Raw genomic sequence first — 22977 nt, 5'->3', positions numbered from 1 at the left:
GAATGTTTTGTGTTGTTTATGAAGCACTACTTATTTCAGCTAGAACCGATGTACTAGGGTCTGGGTTTGTATCCTAATGGTTAAATGCACATACTTTAAATCGCTTTTGATAAAACGTGACAAAGAAATACAACATTGTACACATAGATAAAATGTCTTTCTACCTCATCTGTAATATTCAAGGTGATGATCTCCCACAGAGCTGTTGATAACAGTCCACATCAAGTCTCTCCACTTCCCTCAGTGTGAAAACATAATTATATAATTAATTGGAGAAGTGTTTACAACACTGATGTGTGGACATTATAATGTTATCACTACTGTCTAATTCACTCTACAACTCCATGACAGACTAAATAAACAATGTGAAAATAGTAATGGCGGATATACCATCCTGTATCAGAATATTGGTGAAACAGTTACTATCACATGAAACGTACACGTGTAGCGTATTGATAGTAACTCATTAAAAAAAATAATGTCACAACCAAAACAAGACTGTCGAGTTATCTTGCTTCAATCTGTTCATTAGACGTGATAAATAAACGGTAACTTTTATAACAATTACATATTACAAAAAACTTGAGGCATGTAAGCATATGATGATAGATAAAGCAATAGGTAATGTTGGATAGTTTCAAGGTTACTTACCTCTAGTTCAGCACCAGCGGCTGGCCAGAAGAAGTGGAGCGATCTTCCTTGCCGCACAGGGCAAACGCAGGCAATGTGGAGACGAGCGCTTGGTCATCGAACGTTCTCTCTTCCCCGACCGCAACAGACTTGAAATTGCCTGTGCTCGGGCCCGTTAGTGCTACAACGTAGCCCTAGTTAGGGCCCGAGCACCGAAATCGGTGAGAGGACCTATTGAAATTGAAAAGATTATTATTAGGGCCCGAGCACCGAAATCGGTGGGAGGCCCTATTGAAATTGAAATGATTATTATTATTATTATTATTATTTTTCTTAGCTTAAATGAATTGGCTTTTTGAGGGCTTTAATGTGCTCAAAAAGTTGTAGGAGTTTGCAGTAAATTCGAAGGCGGCGTAAAATTACGTATTCTGGAGTATTTTGAAAAGGGCGTGGCAAAATGGCTCAAGAGCGCCACCTACGGAAAAGCCCCTCATTTAGCATTCACCGATCCTCAAAAAAAACAAAGATTATTGTGTATCATGACTAGATGCACAAAAAAGTCCATCAGTGCATTATGAATAACGCAACAGGAAGCCCGCCAGTTTGACTTTAGTGGCCATTTTGGTCATATTCCATATTTTTTCTTTGATGTACTTGTCGTACAGCTTTCATCAGATCAACTTCAAATTTAGACGATCGTCATCACAACAAATTGGAGATCTAAAGTTATTGAAGGATTACGTTTTAGCAAAACCGTCTGACCGTGGTGTGGCGTTAAAGTTTGATGAAACGCCATCAAAACACAAGCTTCCATATTTCAGACATATTTTGTCCAATTGAGTCCAAACTAGACACATTCGACAAGAGTCGCCACCAGAAGACATGGGTGCAGAAATTGTGACTTACAATCACAGCGCCCCCTGGTGGTAACGCGAAATGTCTTGTTTTGGTACGTGTTATGTTTTTATGTACTACTCAGACAGCTTTCATCAGATCAACTTAAAAATTAGATGAGACTCTACAAAACAAGATGAAGATCTAAAGTTATCAGAATTTAAACTTTTCATCATACCGTGTGACCGTGGTGAGGTCTTAAAGTTCGACTAAACGCCAATATAAGCGAGCTTCTGTAACTTAGACATATTTTGTCCAATCGACTCCAAACTACACATATAAGACAAGAGTCGCGACCGGAAGACATCTACCTAGAAATCATGACTTAAAAGGAAAGCGCCCCCTGGTGGCATCAGGAAATGTCTTGTTTTGGTCATCTTACTCTTTGATGTATTTCCCTCCAGCCACTTTACTAAACCATGTCAAACTGTGTCAAATTGGTCTCAAGATATTGATAATGTAGGCATAACATTATTGTGACTTTTCATCATGCAGATTGTTAATGGCGTGGCATCAAAGTTCATCAGCTCACCATGACCAATGAATCCCATTTTAACAGAGTTACCCTGAACTCAGCATGAGACCGCTTTCGGTTTGTTACGTCTCACACTTGGATGAATTTCTCCTCATTCACTTTGCTAAACCATGTCAAACTGTGTCACATGGGTCTCAATATATTGATAATGTAGGCATAACATTGCTGTGAGTTTTCATCATGCGGATTATTCATAGCTTTGCAGCAGACTTCTTCAACTCGCCATGACAAACGAAGCTGCATTTAACACAGCTGCAAGTGAACGTCTCATGAGACTCTGAAAGAAGTTACGTCGTCACAAGCTGCGGAGCTGTGTATCACGAAGAACCGGAGAACGGTTGGCGAGTCTGGATGAGAGGACGGCGGCGGAGTCACTGTAGACGTTGTTCGCTCAGCAGGTTAGAGTGTGGGACTCAAAGGTTTTTGTCCCCTCTCCCGTTGTGTCTTTTCCTGTGTGAACTCTGCCGCTCTCAACAGCAGCACTGGCTATGAGCTAGCTCCTGCTAGCTCCGACGAAGCATCTCTCAACTGCTACGTAAGTTAAACGGACACTTCTGACTGACTGTGATGATAAGCAAAAGAGACACTGTAGATGTGTGATGTGTTGTACTGCATTTGTTTGATCTGTTTACTAATACTAGCTCTAATAAATACTGTATAAATTATATTTTGCTCCTGAATTGAACTGTGTTAAAGGGGTTCACATGGAAAATATATGTTCAATTATGTAAAGGGTGATTTTTGTTACTATTATACTAATGGAGATTTAGCACTTGCTACACATTGTAAGAGCAGCTGTTCAAAGGAGCACTACGTCTTTTAAGGCTCTTTATTCAGAGTCACGGTGTTGATGTCCTGTCACGTGTTACAGTGAAAAATAACCGTGTCTCCCACCTTCAGTATTTAAATCGTTAATCTCAGACTGACTTCACTGAATTCTTTTGTTAAATATGAGTAAGTCATAGCCTTGTACCTTTACTAGAACAGACAGTGTCATACAGAGTTGTGGGCTTATATGCACTACCTATTTCCTAATCTGAAATGATTATGCTCTGATTAACTTTGAACTAATATTTTATTTTTACCATTTAAAAGTCTGTTAATTACTTAACCTGGCCCATGTATGACTTTACATATCTGTGTATTGGTTTCATGTTCCTCTAGAAGGTCCAACTTGACACACAACTTGAATCCAACCAGACTGAACACTGACTCCAGGTACAGACCTGATTTCATTACTTAAAAACAATCAAAGTATTGCACATAATACATAATGTATTAAATTATAATGCAATACTTTTAATGTGAAATAGCTCCATTAAAAACATTCATTGTCATGGTAGTGCACGTTTTAATCCAAAAGCATATTCAAATACACAGTTGAATATCCACAGAAAATAAGATTACACACTTTGTTCATATGTAACTCTTCCTCTACAATAATGACGATCACTTTCATGTTTCCTATCATTTTATTAGGGACAGACGAGCCTGAAGGACACAGCTGTGATGACCATGTTCTGTCTCTTATGGCAAAGCAGAAATATAAAACACTGGGTTCTTATCTAAAGTGTTTCAAATCAGATCTCCACCATGTTGCTGCTGAGGACATCAGGTGCTGCAGTTCTTCATCTATGAAGAGAAAAAACGCACTGTTAAAGAATGTTTTGTGTTGTGTATAAAGCACAACAGATTTCAGATAGAACTGTTGTACTGTGGTCTTGGTTTATATCCTCATGGTGAAATGTACATATTTTAAGTCCCTTCTGATAAAAGTGCTGAAAGAAATACAACATTGTACAAATACATAAAATGTCTTTCTACCTCATCAGTACTATTCAAGGTGATAATCTCCCACAGACCTATTGATAACAGTCCAAATCAAGTCTTTCCACTTCTCTCAGTGTGAAAACATAATTCTATAATTAATTTGAGAACTGTTTACAACACTGATGTGTGGAGATTAAAATCATACCTAAACTGTCTAATTCACTGTAAAACTCCATGACATTCGCAGGCCATCTGTAGTTAAGGGAGCAACGCATGGAGTGATGTGTAGATTACTAGTTTGATGATGCATGAGGAGAGGCGGTGGTCGAGTGGCAGAAACTTGGACTATGGGCAGAGAAGGTCTCTGGTTCGTCTTTGGTTCGACTCCATGGAGAGACAACAAAAGTCGAACCTGGATTGATCTGTCCAAAAATCCAAGAGTCTCCCTACCCTCTCTAGTGCCCATGAGCAAGGCACCTCACTCCCCCAACATCTGCTCCCCCGAGCGCCGTACATGGTCGCTCACTGCTCTGTGTGTCCTGCACCAGATGGGTAAAAAGCAGCGATTAAATTTCCCTACCTGCATGAGTGTGCCTTTGCATGTCTGTGCATGTGTTTGGGATGAATAAATGGATTTTAATCTTAATCTTTTAATCTTAATCAGTTGTCTTCCAGTTGACCAGCATGAAGCTGCAGATCTCCACCATGTTGCTGCTGGGGACATCAGGAGCTGCATTAATGAGGAGCAGAAGCGTACTGTTATGAATGTTTTGTGTTGTTTATGAAGCACTACTTATTTCAGCTAGAACCGATGTACTAGGGTCTGGGTTTGTATCCTAATGGTTAAATGCACATACTTTAAATCGCTTTTGATAAAACGTGACAAAGAAATACAACATTGTACACATAGATAAAATGTCTTTCTACCTCATCTGTAATATTCAAGGTGATGATCTCCCACAGAGCTGTTGATAACAGTCCACATCAAGTCTCTCCACTTCCCTCAGTGTGAAAACATAATTATATAATTAATTGGAGAAGTGTTTACAACACTGATGTGTGGACATTATAATGTTATCACTACTGTCTAATTCACTCTACAACTCCATGACAGACTAAATAAACAATGTGAAAATAGTAATGGCGGATATACCATCCTGTATCAGAATATTGGTGAAACAGTTACTATCACATGAAACGTACACGTGTAGCGTATTGATAGTAACTCATTAAAAAAAATAATGTCACAACCAAAACAAGACTGTCGAGTTATCTTGCTTCAATCTGTTCATTAGACGTGATAAATAAACGGTAACTTTTATAACAATTACATATTACAAAAAACTTGAGGCATGTAAGCATATGATGATAGATAAAGCAATAGGTTATGTTGGATAGTTTCAAGGTTACTTACCTCTAGTTCAGCACCAGCGGCTGGCCAGAAGAAGTGGAGCGATCTTCCTTGCCGCACAGGGCAAACGCAGGCAATGTGGAGACGAGCGCTTGGTCATCGAACGTTCTCTCTTCCCCGACCGCAACAGACTTGAAATTGCCTGTGCTCGGGCCCGTTAGTGCTACAACGTAGCCCTAGTTATTATTATTATTATTATTATTTTTCTTAGCTTAAATGAATTGGCTTTTTGAGGGCTTTAATGTGCTCAAAAAGTTGTAGGAGTTTGCAGTAAATTCGAAGGCGGCGTAAAATTACGTATTCTGGAGTATTTTGAAAAGGGCGTGGCAAAATGGCTAAAGAGCGCCACCTACGGAAAAGCCCCTCATTTAGCATTCACCGATCCTCAAAAAAAACAAAGATTATTGTGTATCATGACTAGATGCACAAAAAAGTCCATCAGTGCATTATGAATAACGCAACAGGAAGCCCGCCAGTTTGACTTTAGTGGCCATTTTGGTCATATTCCATATTTTTTCTTTGATGTACTTGTCGTACAGCTTTCATCAGATCAACTTCAAATTTAGACGATCGTCATCACAACAAATTGGAGATCTAAAGTTATTGAAGGATTACGTTTTAGCAAAACCGTCTGACCGTGGTGTGGCGTTAAAGTTTGATTAAACGCCATCAAAACACGGGCTTCTATATCTCAGACTTATTTTGTCCTATCGAGTCCAAACTACACACATAAGACAAGAGTAGAGATATGAAGACATCTATACAGAAATCGTGACTTAAAGTGACAGCGCCCCCTGGTGACAGCAGGAAAAGTCTTGTTTTTGTCACGTTTTATGTTTTTATATACTAGTCGTACAGCTTTTATCAAATCAACTTAATATTTAGACGACTGTCATCACAACAAAATGAAGATCTAAAGTTATTGAAAGATCGACTTTTCGTCAAACCGTGTGATTGTGGCGTGGCGCTAAAGTTTGATGAGACTTCGGTGAAACGCACTAAAACACGAGCTTCTGTATCTTGGACATATTTTGTCTAATCAAGTCCAAACTAGACACATAAGACAATAGTTGCGATATGAAGACATCTATACAGAAATCGTGACTTAAAATGACAGCGCCCCCTGGTGGCAGCAGGAAATGTATAGCTGACACTCTGATGTATTCCTGCTCATCCAATATGCAAAACCATGTCAAACTTTGTTTAATGGGTCTCAAGACATTGATAATGTAGCCATAAGATTATTGTGACTTTTTATCATGCGGTTTATTAATGGCATGGCTTGAAAGTTCATCAGCTCGTCGGAGAGAGTCCCATTGAATCCCATGTTAAAATGCCCAATTTTAGAGTAGAATTAAACCTGTTTACAGCATTATTCAAACTTTGGTTTTAGTCTCAATCGCTATGTTCTTCCTTCATTAAAACTCTGAGGGGGTGAACTTTTTCGTAACTACCTCTATATCGCTATAATAAGCGATATAGTGGTTTGAAATTTACGTGACGTCACAGTGAGCTGCGCCCTCCCTTCTCCTTACTTTTTCCTGTGTCATTGAACACAACTCGAGACTTTCGAAACCTCCCACTCAGTATCGGATGAATAACACAGTTTGATGTTTTGCTTGTTCTGCTGACGGACACGTTAAAGACGTCTGCGCTCCCGTTTCTGTGGTAAGTCAAGCTCAGTATTTTATTTAGATGTGTAGAAGTGATTCGCAGGGTGTTTTAGTACCATGCATTCGAGCTAACGTCCGTTAGCATGGAGGCTAAATACGAACTCCGATCTGGGGCATTAACTCCTGTTTAATGCGAACGGCACTATTACCGACACACACCGATATGAACCGACATGAGTAGGTCCGCCCAGCAGTGGCATGCGTTAGTTTATGAGGTTAAATCTGAGACAGGAGACTGTGTGTGTCCGGTGAATTAGCTCCATCAGGATATCTATTGCTATAAAATGGTTTCACTCGCCAAGGCATTTGACTTGACAATGTTACACAGTTAGTTATTCTACTGAAACAGACTTACAGTGATCAATTGAAACGTGCGTATTTAAAGTCACATCTGTATTTTAAGAGCAGATGTTTAAAGGGGAATTCAACTTCCAAAGCTCTTTATTCAGAGTATTGTTATGATGTCTTACAGAGAAAGCTAAACGTTCTGCTGCCTGCACTGTTTACATTGTAATCTCAGGCAGATTTCACTGAATTGTTCTGTTAAATATAAATAAATTATAGCCTTGTATCTTTATTAGAACAGACAGTGTAATAGAGAATTTGATGCTGATGTACACTAACTATTTCCTAAGCTGAAATGATTATGATCTGTTTAACTTTGAAGTAATACACTTCCTTTTTTACCATTTAAAGTGTGTTAAGGACTTAACCTGGCACATGTATGACTTTACACATTTGTATATTTATGTTGAAATTTTCTCTAGCATGTCCAGCATGAGACAACTGGAATTCAACCACATTGAACACCGACTTCAGGTACAGACCTCTTTTCATTAATTACAAACAACCATGGCAAAGTACTGCACATAATACATTGTGTATTAAATAATATATGCAATACTTTGAATGTGAAATAACTCCATACTGTACATTCATTGTCATGGTAGTGCACGTTTTAATCCAAAAGCATATTCAAATACACAGTTGAATATCCACAGAAAATAAGATTACACACTTTGTTCATATGTAACTCTTCCTCTACAATAATGACGATCACTTTCATGTTTCCTATCATTTTATTAGGGACAGACGAGCCTGAAGGACACAGCTGTGATGACCATGTTCTGTCTCTTATGGCAAAGCAGAAATATAAAACACTGGGTTCTTATCTAAAGTGTATCAAATCAGATCTCCACCATGTTGCTGCTGAGGACATCAGGTGCTGCAGTTCTTCATCTATGAAGAGAAAAAACGCACTGTTAAAGAATGTTTTGTGTTGTGTATAAAGCACAACAGATTTCAGATAGAACTGTTGTACTGTGGTCTTGGTTTATATCCTCATGGTGAAATGTACATATTTTAAGTCCCTTCTGATAAAAGTGCTGAAAGAAATACAACATTGTACAAATACATAAAATGTCTTTCTACCTCATCAGTACTATTCAAGGTGATAATCTCCCACAGACCTATTGATAACAGTCCAAATCAAGTCTTTCCACTTCTCTCAGTGTGAAAACATAATTCTATAATTAATTTGAGAACTGTTTACAACACTGATGTGTGGAGATTAAAATCATACCTAAACTGTCTAATTCACAGTAAAACTCCATGACATTCGCAGGCCATCTGTAGTTAAGGGAGCAACGCATGGAGTTATGTGTAGATTACTAGTTTGATGATGCATGAGGAGAGGCGGTGGTCGAGTGGCAGAAACTTGGACTATGGGCAGAGAAGGTCTCTGGTTCGTCTTTGGTTCGACTCCATGGAGAGACAACAAAAGTCGAACCTGGATTGATCTGTCCAAAAATCCAAGAGTCTCCCTACCCTCTCTAGTGCCCATGAGCAAGGCACCTCACTCCCCCAACATCTGCTCCCCGAGCGCCGTACATGGTCGCTCACTGCTCTGTGTGTCCTGCACCAGATGGGTAAAAAGCAGCGATTAAATTTCCCTACCTGCATGAGTGTGCCTTTGCATGTCTGTGCATGTGTTTGGGATGAATAAATGGATTTTAATGTTAATCTTTTAATCTTAATCAGTTGTCTTCCAGTTGACCAGCATGAAGCTGCAGATCTCCACCATGTTGCTGCTGGGGACATCAGGAGCTGCATTAATGAGGAGCAGAAGCGTACTGTTATGAATGTTTTGTGTTGTTTATGAAGCACTACTTATTTCAGCTAGAACCGATGTACTAGGGTCTGGGTTTGTATCCTAATGGTTAAATGCACATACTTTAAATCGCTTTTGATAAAACGTGACAAAGAAATACAACATTGTACACATAGATAAAATGTCTTTCTACCTCATCTGTAATATTCAAGGTGATGATCTCCCACAGAGCTGTTGATAACAGTCCACATCAAGTCTCTCCACTTCCCTCAGTGTGAAAACATAATTATATAATTAATTGGAGAAGTGTTTACAACACTGATGTGTGGACATTATAATGTTATCACTACTGTCTAATTCACTCTACAACTCCATGACAGACTAAATAAACAATGTGAAAATAGTAATGGCGGATATACCATCCTGTATCAGAATATTGGTGAAACAGTTACTATCACATGAAACGTACACGTGTAGCGTATTGATAGTAACTCATTAAAAAAAATAATGTCACAACCAAAACAAGACTGTCGAGTTATCTTGCTTCAATCTGTTCATTAGACGTGATAAATAAATGGTAACTTTTATAACAATTACATATTACAAAAAACTTGAGGCATGTAAGCATATGATGATAGATAAAGCAATAGGTTATGTTGGATAGTTTCAAGGTTACTTACCTCTAGTTCAGCACCAGCGGCTGGCCAGAAGAAGTGGAGCAATCTTCCTTGCCGCACAGGGCAAACGCAGGCAATGTGGAGACGAGCGCTTGGTCATCGAACGTTCTCTCTTCCCCGACCGCAACAGACTTGAAATTGCCTGTGCTCGGGCCCGTTAGTGCTACAACGTAGCCCTAGTTATTATTATTATTATTATTATTATTATTTCCCTTTGGGGGGCTTTTTCAGGGTCTGGACATGCTCAAAAAGTTATGAAACTTTGCAGGAAATTCAAGGTCTGCGGATATTTTAGTATTATGGAGTAATTGGAATTGGGCGTGGCAAAATGGCTCTACAGCGCCCCCTGGAACCAGCCCCTAGGTTTCCACATAACGGATTTTCATCAAAATCTGGATATAGGTGTATCGTGACCAGTCATGAAAAAAAGTCTCATGGAGCATTATGAAAAACGCAACAGGAAGTCCGCCATTTTGCTTTTAGTGGCCATTTTGGCAATATCCCACATTTTTACTTTTACGTACTTGTCCCAGGGCTTTCATCAGATCAACTTCAAATTCAGATGAGTGTCATCACAACAAGATGGAGATAAAAAATGATTGAGGGATTTTTTTTTTATCACACCGTGTGACCGTGGCATGGCGTTAAAAATTGGTTACACGCCATCAAAACACGGGCATCTGTATCTCGGACATACATGTTCCAATCAAGTCCAAACTAGACATGTAAGACAATAGTCCCCGCCTGATGACATCTATGCATAAATGATGACTTAAAACCGCAGCGCCCCCTGGTGGCAACAGGAAATGTCTTGTTTTTTGCTTGTCTTACACTTGGATGAATTTCTCCTCATCCACTGACCTCAACCATGTCAAACTGTATCAAATGGGTCCCAAGACATTGACAATGAAGACATAAGATTACCGTGACTTTTCGTCAAACGCCATATGAATGGCGTGGCATTAAAGTTCATCAACTCGCCGTGAAACACGAAATTGCTGTAACTTCAGTGTTCATGATTCTATCTCTCTCAAACTACATGTGTGTAACAACAGCCCCCCCCTGAAGATATTCATATGGTTTTAAGAAATGGGCGTGGCAAAAAAACTGACCAGCGCCCCCTATAGGGCAACCCCGGCACTACGATGGCCGACATTTATACAAATCTATCGGGACATGTGTCGTTTCATAACAAACAAAAAAATATCTTGGATAGGTATGCTTGACCAAACAGGGAGGCCGCCATTTTGGATTAAGTGGCCATTTTTTTTCCATATTCCACATTTTTACTTGATGCACTTGTCCCAGGGCTTTCATCAGATTAACTTCAAATTAAGATCAGTGCCATCACAACAAGATGGAGATAAAAAGTGATTAAGAGATTGACCTTTCGTCACACCGTGTGACCGTGGCGTGGCGTCTTGAGTTTGATTAAACGCCATCAAAACACGAGGTTCTGTATCTCGGACATACATTGTCCAATCGAGTCCAAACTAGACATGTAAGACAAGGGTGCCATCCTGATGACATCTACACAGAAATTATGACTTGAAATCACAGCGCCCCCTGGTGGCTACAGGAAGTGACATGTTTTATACTTTGATGAACTGCTCCTGGCTGATTTACAATATACAGCTCAAATCAGATCAGTCAAGTCATTAGATCATGGTCAGAATTGTGACGTTTCCTCAAACCGTGTAAACATTGATGTGCGGCGAAGGATTTTCCTTCGCCAAAGGACACGATGTTATCATAACTCCACTGTGCATTGTCCTATCACTACAAAACTTCTGTCACATGGTCAGAGTCCAAGCCTGAACAGCTCTATGTGTCAATATTTCCTCAGTGTCATAGCGCCACCTACTGATTCGCCAGGAAACAGGAAGTACTTTGTTAATCCACTCTGCATTATCCAACCGGCTCCAAACTACTGACCTATGATCACAATCCTGAATAGAACAGCTCCATATATGAATATTAGTTCAGGATCATAGCGCCACCTATTGATCAGTGTGAAAATTAAGTTGCGGAAACATTGTCCAATTGACACAAAATTTCTCACGCTACATCAGAGCGCCTACTTGAACAGATCTATATGTCTGTGCGTAATAATAGTGATGGCGCCACCTACTGGCAAACCTACTGCCGCAGAGCGCAAAACGCATGCAACGTGGAGAAGTGCATGCTCGATCGATGATGTGCGCTTGGTCATCGATCGCTCTCTCCACCGACCGCAACAGGCTTCAACGTGCGGGTGCTCGGGCCCGCAAGTGCTACAACGTAGCCCTAGTTATTATTATTTCCCTTTGGGGGGCTTTTTCAGGGTCTAGGCATGCTCAAAAAGTTATGAAACTTTGCAGGAAATTCAAGGTCTGCGGATATTTTAGTATTCTGGAGTAATTGGAATTGGGCGTGGCAAAATGGCTCTACAGCGCCCCCTGGAACCAGCCCCTAGGTTTCCACATAACGGATTTTCATCAAAATCTGGATATAGGTGTATCGTGACCAGTCATGAAAAAAAGTCTCATGGAGCATTATGAAAAACGCAACAGGAAGTCCGCCATTTTGCTTTTAGTGGCCATTTTGGCAATATCCCACATTTTTACTTTTACGTACTTGTCCCAGGGCTTTCATCAGATCAACTTCAAATTCAGATGAGTGTCATCACAACAAGATGGAGATAAAAAATGATTGAGGGATTTTTTTTTTATCACACCGTGTGACCGTGGCATGGCGTTGAAAATTGGTAACACGCCATCAAAACACGGGCATCTGTATCTCGGACATACATGTTCCAATCAAGTCCAAACTAGACATGTAAGACAATAGTCCCCGCCTGATGACATCTATGCATAAATGATGACTTAAAACCGCAGCGCCCCCTGGTGGCAACAGGAAATGTCTTGTTTTTTGCTTGTCTTACACTTGGATGAATTTCTCCTCATCCACTGACCTCAACCATGTCAAACTGTATCAAATGGGTCCCAAGACATTGACAATGAAGACATAAGATTACCGTGACTTTTCGTCAAACGCCATATGAATGGCGTGGCATTAAAGTTCATCAACTCGCCGTGAAACACGAAATTGCTGTAACTTCAGTGTTCATGATTCTATCTCTCTCAAACTACATGTGTGTAACAACAGCCCCCCCCTGAAGATATTCATATGGTTTTAAGAAATCTCATCTCATCTCATTTTCATCCGCTTATCCGGGGTCGGGTCGCGGGGGGAGCAGCTCAAGCAGGGGGCCCCAGACTTCCCTTTCCCGGGCCACATTGACCAACTCTGACGGGGGGATCCCGAGGCGTTCCCAGGCCAGTGTTGAGATATAATCTCTCCACCTAGTCCTGGGTCTTCCCCGAGGTCTCCTCCCCACTGGACGTGCCTGAAACACCTCCCAAGGAAGGCGCCCAGTGGGCATCCTTACCAGATGCCCGAACCACCTCAGCTGACTCCTTTCTAAGTGAAGGAGCAGCGGCTCTAATCCGAGTTCCTCACGGATGGCTGAGCTTCTCACCCTATCCCTAAGGGAGACGCCAGCCACCCTTCTGAGAAAACTCATCTCGGCCGCTTGTACCCGTGATCTCGTCCTTTCGGTCATCACCCAGCCCTCATGACCATAGGTGAGGATAGGAACGAAGATCGACCGGTAGATCGAGAGCTTTGCCTTGCGGCTCAGCTCTCTTTTCGTTACAACGGTGCGGTAAAGCGAACGCAATACCGCCCCCGCTGCTCCGATTCTCCGGCCAATCTCACGCTCCATAGTACCCTCACTCGCGAACAAGACCCCAAGGTACTTGAACTCCTTCACTTGGGCTAAGGACTCATTTCCTACCCGGAGTAAGCAATCCATCGGTTTCCTGCTAAGAGTCATGGCCTCAGATTTAGAGGTGCTGATCCTCATCCCAGCCGCTTCACACTCGGCCACCAGCCGATCCAGTGAGTGCTGAAGGTCACAGGCCGATGATCCAATGAGGACCACGTCATCTGCAAAAAGCAGTGACGAGATCCTCAGACCACCGAACTGCAACCCCTCCCCACCACGACTACGCCTCGATATCCTGTCCATGTATATCACAAACAGGATTGGTGATAAGGCGCAGCCCTGGCGGAGACCAGCATCCACTGAGAACGAAACTGACTGGCTGCCGAGGACGCGAACACAGCTCTCGCTTTGGGAGTACAGGGATTGGATGGCCCTGAGGATAGACCCCCTTACCCCATACTCCCGCAGCACCTCCCACAGTTTCTCCCGGGGGACCCGGTCATACGCCTTCTCCAGATCCACAAAACACATGTAGACCGGATGGGCATACTCCCAGGCCCCCTCCAGGATCCTTGCGAGAGTGAAGAGCTGGTCTGTAGTTCCACGTCCGGGGCGAAAACCGCATTGTTCCTCTTCAATCTGAGGTTCGACGATCGGCCGAACCCTCCTTTCCAGCACCTTGGAGTAGACTTTACCAGGGAGGCTGAGAAGTGTGATGCCCCGGTAATTGGCACACACTCTCTGGTCCCCCTTTTTGAACAGGGGAACCACCACCCCAGTTTGCCACTCCTTTGGCACTGTACCCGACTCCCACGCGATGTTGAATAGGCGTGTCAACCATGACAGCCCCTCAACACCCAGAGCCTTTAGCATTTCTGGCCGGATCTCATCAATCCCTGGGGCCTTGCCACTGCGGAGATGTTTGACCACCTCAGTGACCTCCACCAGGGAAATTGACGATGAAACACCATCAACCTCGAGCTCTGCCTCCAACATAGAGGGCGTGTTATTCGGATTCAGGAGTTCCTCAAAGTGTTCCTTCCAACGTCCGACAACCTCCTCAGTTGAGGTCAACAGAGTCCCATCCTTACTGTACACAGCTTGGATGGTTCCCCGTTTCCCCCTCCTGAGGTGCCGGATAGTCTTCCAGAAACACTTTGGTGCCGACCGAAAGTCCTTCTCCATGACCTCTCCGAACTTCTCCCACACCCGCTGCTTAGCCTCCGACACGGCAGCAGCTGCAGCCCTTCGGGCCTGTCGGTACCCTGCAACCGAGTCAGGAGTCCTCCAGGATATCATATCCCGGAAGGCCTCCTTCTTCAATCGGACGGCTTCCCTGACCACCGGTGTCCACCACGGTGTCCGAGGGTTACCGCCCCTTGAGGAGCCTAAGACCCTGAGGCCACAGCTAGCCGCCACAGCTTCAGCAATGGAGGCTTTGAACACCGCCCACTCCGGCTCAATGCCCCCAACCTCCACAGGAATGCCAGAAAAACTCCGCCGGAGGTGTGAGTTGAAGATACCTAGGACGGGGGCCTCCTCCAGACGTTCCCAGTTCACCCGCACTACTCGTTTGGGCTTACCAGGTCTATCCGGAAATTTCCCCCACTCCCTGATCCAACTCACAACCAGATGGTGGTCGGTTGACAGTTCCGCCCCTCTCTTTACCCGAGTGTCCAAAACATGCGGCCTCAGATCAGATGACACGATCACAAAATCGATCATTGATCTTCGGCCTAGGGTACTCTGGTACCAGGTACACTTATGAGCACCCTTATGTTCGAACATGGTGTTTGTTATGGACAATCCATGGCTAGCACAGAAGTCCAATAACAAACGACCGCTCGGGTTCAGATCAGGGAGGCCGTTCCTCCCCACCACGCCTCTCCAGGTGTCTCCATCGTTGCCCACGTGGGCGTTGAAGTCACCCAGCAGAACTACGGAGTCCCCTACTGGAGCCCCATACAGGACTCCATTCAGGGTCTCCAAGAAGGCCGAGTACTCTGAACTGCTGTTTGGTGCATACGCACAAACAACAGTCAGAGTTTTCCCCCCTACAACCCTTAGGCGCAGGGAGGCGACCCTCTCGTCTACCGGGGTAAACTCCAACACCGCGGCGCTCAGCCGGGGATTTATGAGTATCCCCACACCCGCCCGACGCCTCACGCCCTTGGCAACTCCGGAGAAGAATAAAGTCCAACCCTTATCCAGGAGTATGGTACCAGAGCTGAGACTGTGCGTGGAGGTAAGCCCCACCAGATCTAACTGATAGCGCTCCACCTCCCTCACAAGCTCCGGTTCCTTTCCCCACAGCGAGGTGACGTTCCACGTCCCCAGAGCCAGCTTCTGCCGCCCGGGTCTGGTCCGTCGAGACCCCCTACCTTCGCTGCCACCCATGTGGCTGCGCACCCGACCCCAACGGGTCTTCCCACAGGTGGTGGGCCCATGAGATGAAAAGAGGGGGGGTGCCACGTAGTTTGTTCGGGCTATGCCCGACCGGGCTCCGTGGCAAACCCGGCCACCAGACGCTCGCCATCGAGCCCTCCGTCTGGGCCTAGCTCCAGACGGGGGCCCCGGGCTTCCTCCGGGCTGGGTCCCATCTCCTCTTTCGTCGATATTCATTGAGGGTTTTGAACCATTCTTAGTCTGGCCCCTCACCTGAGACCACTCTGCCATGGGAGACCCTACCAGGAGCACAAGGCTCCAGACAACACAGCCCTCAGGTTCACGGGGACACGCAAACCTCTCCACCACGATAAGGTGACGGTTCAAGGAGAGGGTTTTAAGAAATGGGCGCGGCAAAAAAACTGACCAGCGCCCCCTATAGGGCAACCCCGGCACTACGATGGCCGACATTTATACAAATCTATCGGGACATGTGTCGTTTCATAACAAACAAAAAAATATCTTGGATAGGTATGCTTGACCAAACAGGGAGGCCGCCATTTTGGATCAAGTGGCCATTTTTATTCCATATTCCACATTTTTACTTGATGCACTTGTCCCAGGGCTTTCATCAGATTAACTTCAAATTGAGATCAGTGCCATCACAACAAGATGGAGATAAAAAGTGATTAAGAGATTGACCTTTCGTCACACCGTGTGACCGTGGCGTGGCGTCTTGAGTTTGATTAAACGCCATCAAAACACGAGGTTCTGTATCTCGGACATACATTGTCCAATCGAGTCCAAACTAGACATGTAAGACAAGGGTGCCATCCTGATGACATCTACACAGAAATTATGACTTGAAATTACAGCGCCCCCTGGTGGCTACAGGAAGTGACATGTTTTATACTTTGATGAACTGCTCCTGGCTGATTTACAATATACAGCTCAAATCAGATCAGTCAAGTCATTAGATCATGGTCAGAATTGTGACGTTTCCTCAAACCGTGTAAACATTGATGTGCGGCGAAGGATTTTCCTTCGCCAAAGGACACGATGTTATCATAACTCCACTGTGCATTGTCCTATCACTACAAAACTTCTGTCACATGGTCAGAGTCCAAGCCTGAACAGCTCTATGTGTCAATATTTCCTCAGTGTCATAGCGCCACCTACTGATTCGCCAGGAAACAGGAAGTACTTTGTTAATCCACTCTGCATTATCCAACCGGCTCCAAACTACTGACCTATGATCACAATACTGATCTGAACAGCTCCATATATGAATATTAGTTCAGGATCATAGCGCCACCTACTGATCAGTGTGAAAATTAAGTTGCGGAAACATTGTCCAATTGACACAAAATTTCTCACGCTACATCAGAGCGCCTACTTGAACAGATATATATGTCTGTGCGTAATAATAGTGATGGCGCCACCTACTGGCAAACCTACTGCCGAAGAGCGCAAAACGCATGCAACGTGGAGAAGTGCATGCTCGATCGATGATGTGCACTTGGTCATCGATCGCTCTCTCCACCGACCGCAACAGGCTTCAACGTGCGGGTGCTCGGGCCCGCAAGTGCTACAACGTAGCCCTAGTTTTTAATTATTATTATTAAAACAATTTGCCTTAAAAAAAAAAAAGTACAATAAAATGAGACAAACAGGCTTCATTTCAACAAAATATACAACAATAATTAAGACGAAAAATCGGTTATTGTAAGAATAATATCCTGCAGGACAAGTATAATTTGATAGAAACAACAAAGTGAATCAAACCTCAGCTGAATTTGCAAAGAGGAGTAATGGGAAGGCAGACCTTTGAACCGTAGTCATAATGATACAATGACCTTCACATAGCTAAGTGCCAGATCAAAGCCATGAGCAGCTCATCAGAAATGTATACTGCAGCAACTGGAGCTTAACCAACCACGGTGGAGGAGGGAGCGAGAGAGGCAGTCGGCAGAGCATACCGCTTCATTTCTCCAGCACCTTCCCTTTGTTGTAAATAAAACATTATTTCAGATGTTCAATTAAGATAAGTACCCTTAATTTAAGACCTCAGTCAATGTGCTGCCATCATTATTCAGCCCACAGAACGCCTGGGCCACGGCTCCAGCTACGGCCTAGCACACAATCACTCAGGGGCCCCAGCAAGCAGGGGAAATCGCAGTCAATTTCTGGAGCACTCATTTGCTTAACAAGGGGAAAATCAGAGGGAGCTGAGGCAGAGCGGAGAGGAGAGGAGAGGAGAGGAGAGGAGAGGAGAGGAGAGGAGAGGAGAGAAAAGGAGAAGAGAGGAGAGAAAAAGAGAGGAGGGGACACATGTGGAGAGAAGAGAAAAAATATGCTTTATATTTACCAGCCGGCTGGTATTGTTTTCACCTTGCCTATGTGTGTGTGTGTGTGCGTGTGTGTGTGTGTGTGTGTGTGTGTGTGTGTGTGTGGGTGTGTGTGTGTGTGTGTGTGTGTGTGTGTGTGGCAAAATGTGGCCCTAAAAAGACATACTGTGTCGGGAACAGCCACAAAGGGCAGGTTCAAGGATTGTGTCTAGACCGGGTGTTTACACATTTCCGATCACAAGTGATTGGGTATCACTCCCCTTATTTATATGCAAATAATCACTTGCGTCCTTTCTGTTAGCAAATTATGTTGATTTTACCCAGCTTGAGTTTGAGCGATGTGTCTGATGACGATATTTGTATGTGCATGAAACAAACATATGGACACTCAGAAGCATAAAAAATTTTTTAAACTGCAGCAGGTCACAAGACACAGCTGAGTAGGCCGTCCTTAATAAGTGGCACGGGACCTATTGCATTCATGAAGAAAAAAATGTGCCACATGCATCACAGACCTCTGAATGTGGTCTGATTGATCGGATCTCAGGACGCATTTGGGTGTAGAGCTGGTACTTAGAGCTGTGTACTTGTGATCACATCACTGAGGCCTAATCTTAATACCAGGTCTGAACGGGCCCAGAGAGACAAACCCACAGTCGAGTCTGTTTGACTCACAAAACTTGTGATGCATTGCTTAGATCGAAATCAAGGCAGAGATTGAAGGCTGTGGTCCACCCAATAACCCATGAGTATTAAAGTAATAATGTAGTTGTGAATGCTGAATCCTCATGTATCGGATCATCAACATATTGAAGGGTGTCATGGCTAGTGTGATCCAAGGCAAGATTGTCTCTAGTTAGGGGAGAATATCTTTTTTATTTTATTTTTGTAAATATGTCCAAAGTTGCTTTAGAGACTACAGGAGCACTCTCTTATGAGAAATCACTGCATTTGCCAAAATCCAACACCATAAACAACTTCCAGGGGAGATGTATAAAGCCCTTGACAGTGTAAAAAGCTCCTGGGCTCTCATCTGATTGTGGGAGGACTTTGTTTGTACTTCGTTACAGCACTGATACAAGATTAGATAAACAATGTGCTATCTCTACCCTGCATCTTTTTGACTCTGCAAAGTCCACTTTCCAATTCCACCAGTGACCTTCACAGTGGTCTGGTTGGCAGACACTAGAATTCAGAAGGACATAAAGGGAAGGACAAACTATTGTGTAGGAGAAAACATGCATAAAGACACGCATGCATATATTCATCTGCCAGACGTTATCACCTGATGTCAAAAAGCCCTCAGACCCCACATAGAAAATTAACGCAGGAATGAGAGTGTCTGTTTCTCATTTAAATGCAGTATCCATCAGCTAAAAACCTCCCTGAGGGGTAACGGTGAGCGCTTGTACCTCCGGAGGATGAACAAAAGTGAATGCTCCAAGGGGCTGTAGTGGATCTAAAAGCCGTGGTCACCGGAACCAAAGTGTCCTAAATATAGCTCGGCTCTGCCTCACTCTGCATGGCTCTGCACCATCATATTACGCTTCCCTCAGAGATACAGTGTCTGGCCGTCTCCTGTTCTCTTGCCACCAGACAGACAACCTTGACCGGTGAGAACTGCAGCAGGGACAAAGGGGCTGGGTTGACTTTACTTTGGTTTGACTCTGACTCTGTGTGAGTGCGTGCGGCCGATTAAACATGTTCACCTCGTTTTTAAGTCGTTTAACTGCTCAACAAATCAGTCATTTCAGTTTCCGCCATCTGGTCAAATTAAAGCAGATTCACATCTACGAGCGAGCTTGCACATCTGAGTGCACTGTAGCGCAGGGAAAGAGATCGAGAAACGTGCAAGACCTGGCACATTTATTCCTAGCTGCAGCTTCTCACCTTCTCTACCCCAGCTAGTGTTAATTAAGAACCTCATTAACAGGAAGTCATGTGAGCGTGCTTTGTGCATTTATCTTCCACTAGTTCTCATTTTGTTGAGGGGGAAAGATGAGCAGAGTGGTGGTTAGGTGAGAATTAAATTAAAATTCTGTCTTTAAAAATGTTTAACTCAGAGAATAGAGAGCAATTAACTTGGGTAAAACGTGCGGAATCTATGAAGGTGTTAGCGCTGCGCAGATATATATTGGATGTGTATTAAATCTCACCTACATCAGATGTCAAACACCAGCTCTGTCTACAACATTTTATATCCGTCAAACTCTTGAAACAAAACAACAACAGGGGGGAATTGTGAGAGTAGAAGACAAACACATTGAAAGAGAGATTGGAAGAGAGAGAGAGAGAGCGAGAGAGAGAGAGAGAGAGAGAGAGAGAGAGAGAGAGAGAGAGTGGAAGACAGATTCAGAGAGAGAGAGAGAGGAAGACAGATTCAGAGAGAGAGGAAGAGAGAGAGAGAGAGAGACAGATGCAGAGAGAGAGCGAGCTAGGGCATTGACAGTGATACAAACTGCCCTGGCCTCTCCCCTGGTCTCCTGAGTGGCAGGGTCTGTGCTAGCCTGTCAGCCTGTCTGTCATCACCATTGCTTAGTATTCTCCTTAAGACGATCCGCCTGCTCATTATACACAGACTCTTGCTTTGGACTGACATGTTTTCTTTACATCAATATTTCCATTGAAGCTCAAATGTCCCCTTTTCCCCCAAAGAACGTGAAGGGCAGCAAGTTTGCCCACTAAGCTTTCATTTTTTTTTTCGAGATGGAATAATATTGCATAAGAAACTTTCTCATCCTGGTGATGCTGTGATATGATATGGAGAAGGAGAATAAATGACCACAGTGCGTTTTATCAAACTGACGACGAAAATAAAAAAGGCTGATACAGTAACAGCGCTACCTGCTAGATGGGGCCATTCTTCTCATATCTCAATTGCTCTCACAACCAACTTTAATTTCCTCTAAAAGACGACATTATCGGAAGCCAAGGTTAAAGGAACGAGCCAATTTAATAATGATCTTAGCTGTGCTATCTACCGGCTGGAGGATGAAGCATCCAGCCAAAACAACGTCGAGAAAAAGTGATATTAGTACTGCAGTGTCATTGTGTCTTTGGTGAGGAATGGGAATTAAGAGAGATGCATGGCCAGTAGAAAACACCACAACACTAAAACTACTGGGAGAGATATTACATTATAATGGGAAAAACTCAATAGCTTTATATCTTTGGCAACATAGAAAATAAAGGTTTCTGTGAATATGAGAAAAATGTGCAGTTCTGTCAAAAAAACTAAATTTCCACGTTTAGTTTACACAAAAGATCCTTAACCTGAGGTGGATGTTAAAATGTAAACATACCTATAGCTAACTGGAATACCCAATCCCAATAATACAAAAGACCACTTTCAATAAAAGTAGCCTGGAAAGTAACTCTTTTGTAATTGGGTATGAACATTGTTTTCTTTAATAATGCGCTGTTGGGCGGGAATATTCCCACAGAGCATGTGCTTTCATTTATCCTATTCCATGTTATCTGTCAACTTTTCAAAGAGAGGCGAGCTGTCAGTGGTGTGAAAGACCCCCTTGCTCACTGTGTCACTCTCATTATAAGCCTAAAAAACAAGACAGATATTCAATTTAGATAAGTCCCCAGAACATGCTTGCCTCGCCTACATGAGACAATGCTCTATTTCTCTCGACCATGCTCCACAGAACATGGATGCTGCATTGTCCCTCACTCCGGCAAGGCTAAGCCGAAGAAATTTCCAATTATGGATCGAAAGGACGGTGAGGAGAGAAGTGATAGAGAGCTAGTGTGAGCGAGAGGAAAAATACTGTGGGGGTACCATTAAAAGGAGTCTCTCCTTTTGTTGGGGCGCCTTGTAGTTCCTATATTTATCTAAAGTCCGACAAAAAAGTTGATTTCCTTAGAGTGTTGGGCTACTCATGGCAGGAGGAATGAAGTGTGGAAGAGAGATGGAGACACATGAGATAAAAGGTGTGCAAAACGAAAGCTATTGACAGCCAGAAATAGAGAGGAATGCATCAGTGAGAGTCCTGAATGCTTCCTCCATACCTCCTGTGGGGAAGGATAATGATGAGGCACGAGGACAAACCCTGACTGTGTACCAAAAAAATCAGTATTAGGCCAAGAACTGGCTTCCAAGCGAAAACAAAAACAATAACTAGTCATTAGTCTTCATGTGATTATTTCCTATGAGAACATTATCGTAACAGCTGAATTGAATTATAACTGTTTTAAGGTGCAATTAAAAACATCTAGGACATAGAGATTTGATGTTTAATTTTTGGACCTTTGTTTTCAAATACATTGTTAGTGGATATATACCATGATTACACCTCTGTATATCATTAGAATATACATTTATACAGAATAACATATTTCTGACTGACAAAACGTCTTTTTAAAACCCCACATCATCAATCTGAATTTGTCACCTTTGGTAACAGCCTGTAAATGCAAATGCGGGCACACACAAAACATATCCTTCCCAAAACAAGCTGTTCGGCTTGCAGTAATGAAAAAGGAGTCAACTGCCTTCAGGTGCCGCTGTGCTGATGTGTGTTGGCAGGCGTCGCCTTCGCCAGTGTAGAAAAACACAGAGAAATCTGCTCTGCTGTCCTGCCTCCCTCAACCATGGAGGAGAGCAGAGACGGACTGACAGCGTTTGGAGCAGCATCTGGGATCCACAGCCAAGACCCAGACCACAGCAGCAGCCCACGTCGCTCAGAGAGAGAGGGCGAGAGAGCTGGCTCCGCACTCTCCAACAGCCCCAGATGAGCCACTGGATCTGTCAGCACCAGATGTTT

General features: G+C 43.4%; 1 protein-coding gene and 1 long non-coding RNA gene across 3 annotated transcripts in view; one reads left to right on the top strand and one right to left on the bottom strand.

Annotated features, from left to right (window-relative positions):
- Window positions 1–22977, bottom strand: part of agbl4 (AGBL carboxypeptidase 4) — a 279201-nt gene that overhangs the window by 200410 nt on the left and 55814 nt on the right. The window lies entirely within an intron of this gene.
- Window positions 6528–9268, top strand: LOC133960346 (uncharacterized). Of its 2 annotated transcripts, XR_009921917.1 has the most exons (4): window positions 6528–6908; window positions 7681–7732; window positions 8000–8135; window positions 8954–9268. It is a non-coding gene; the product is annotated as an uncharacterized LOC133960346 (long non-coding RNA). The 2 variants fall into 2 exon arrangements; XR_009921916.1 differs by lacking the exon at window positions 8954–9268 and having other exon boundaries at window positions 8000–8918.

Source organism: Platichthys flesus, chromosome 9 (assembly GCF_949316205.1).
Source record: "Platichthys flesus chromosome 9, fPlaFle2.1, whole genome shotgun sequence".
Lineage (NCBI taxonomy): Eukaryota > Metazoa > Chordata > Actinopteri > Pleuronectiformes > Pleuronectidae > Platichthys > Platichthys flesus.
This window is presented reverse-complemented; position numbering and strand designations above follow the sequence as displayed.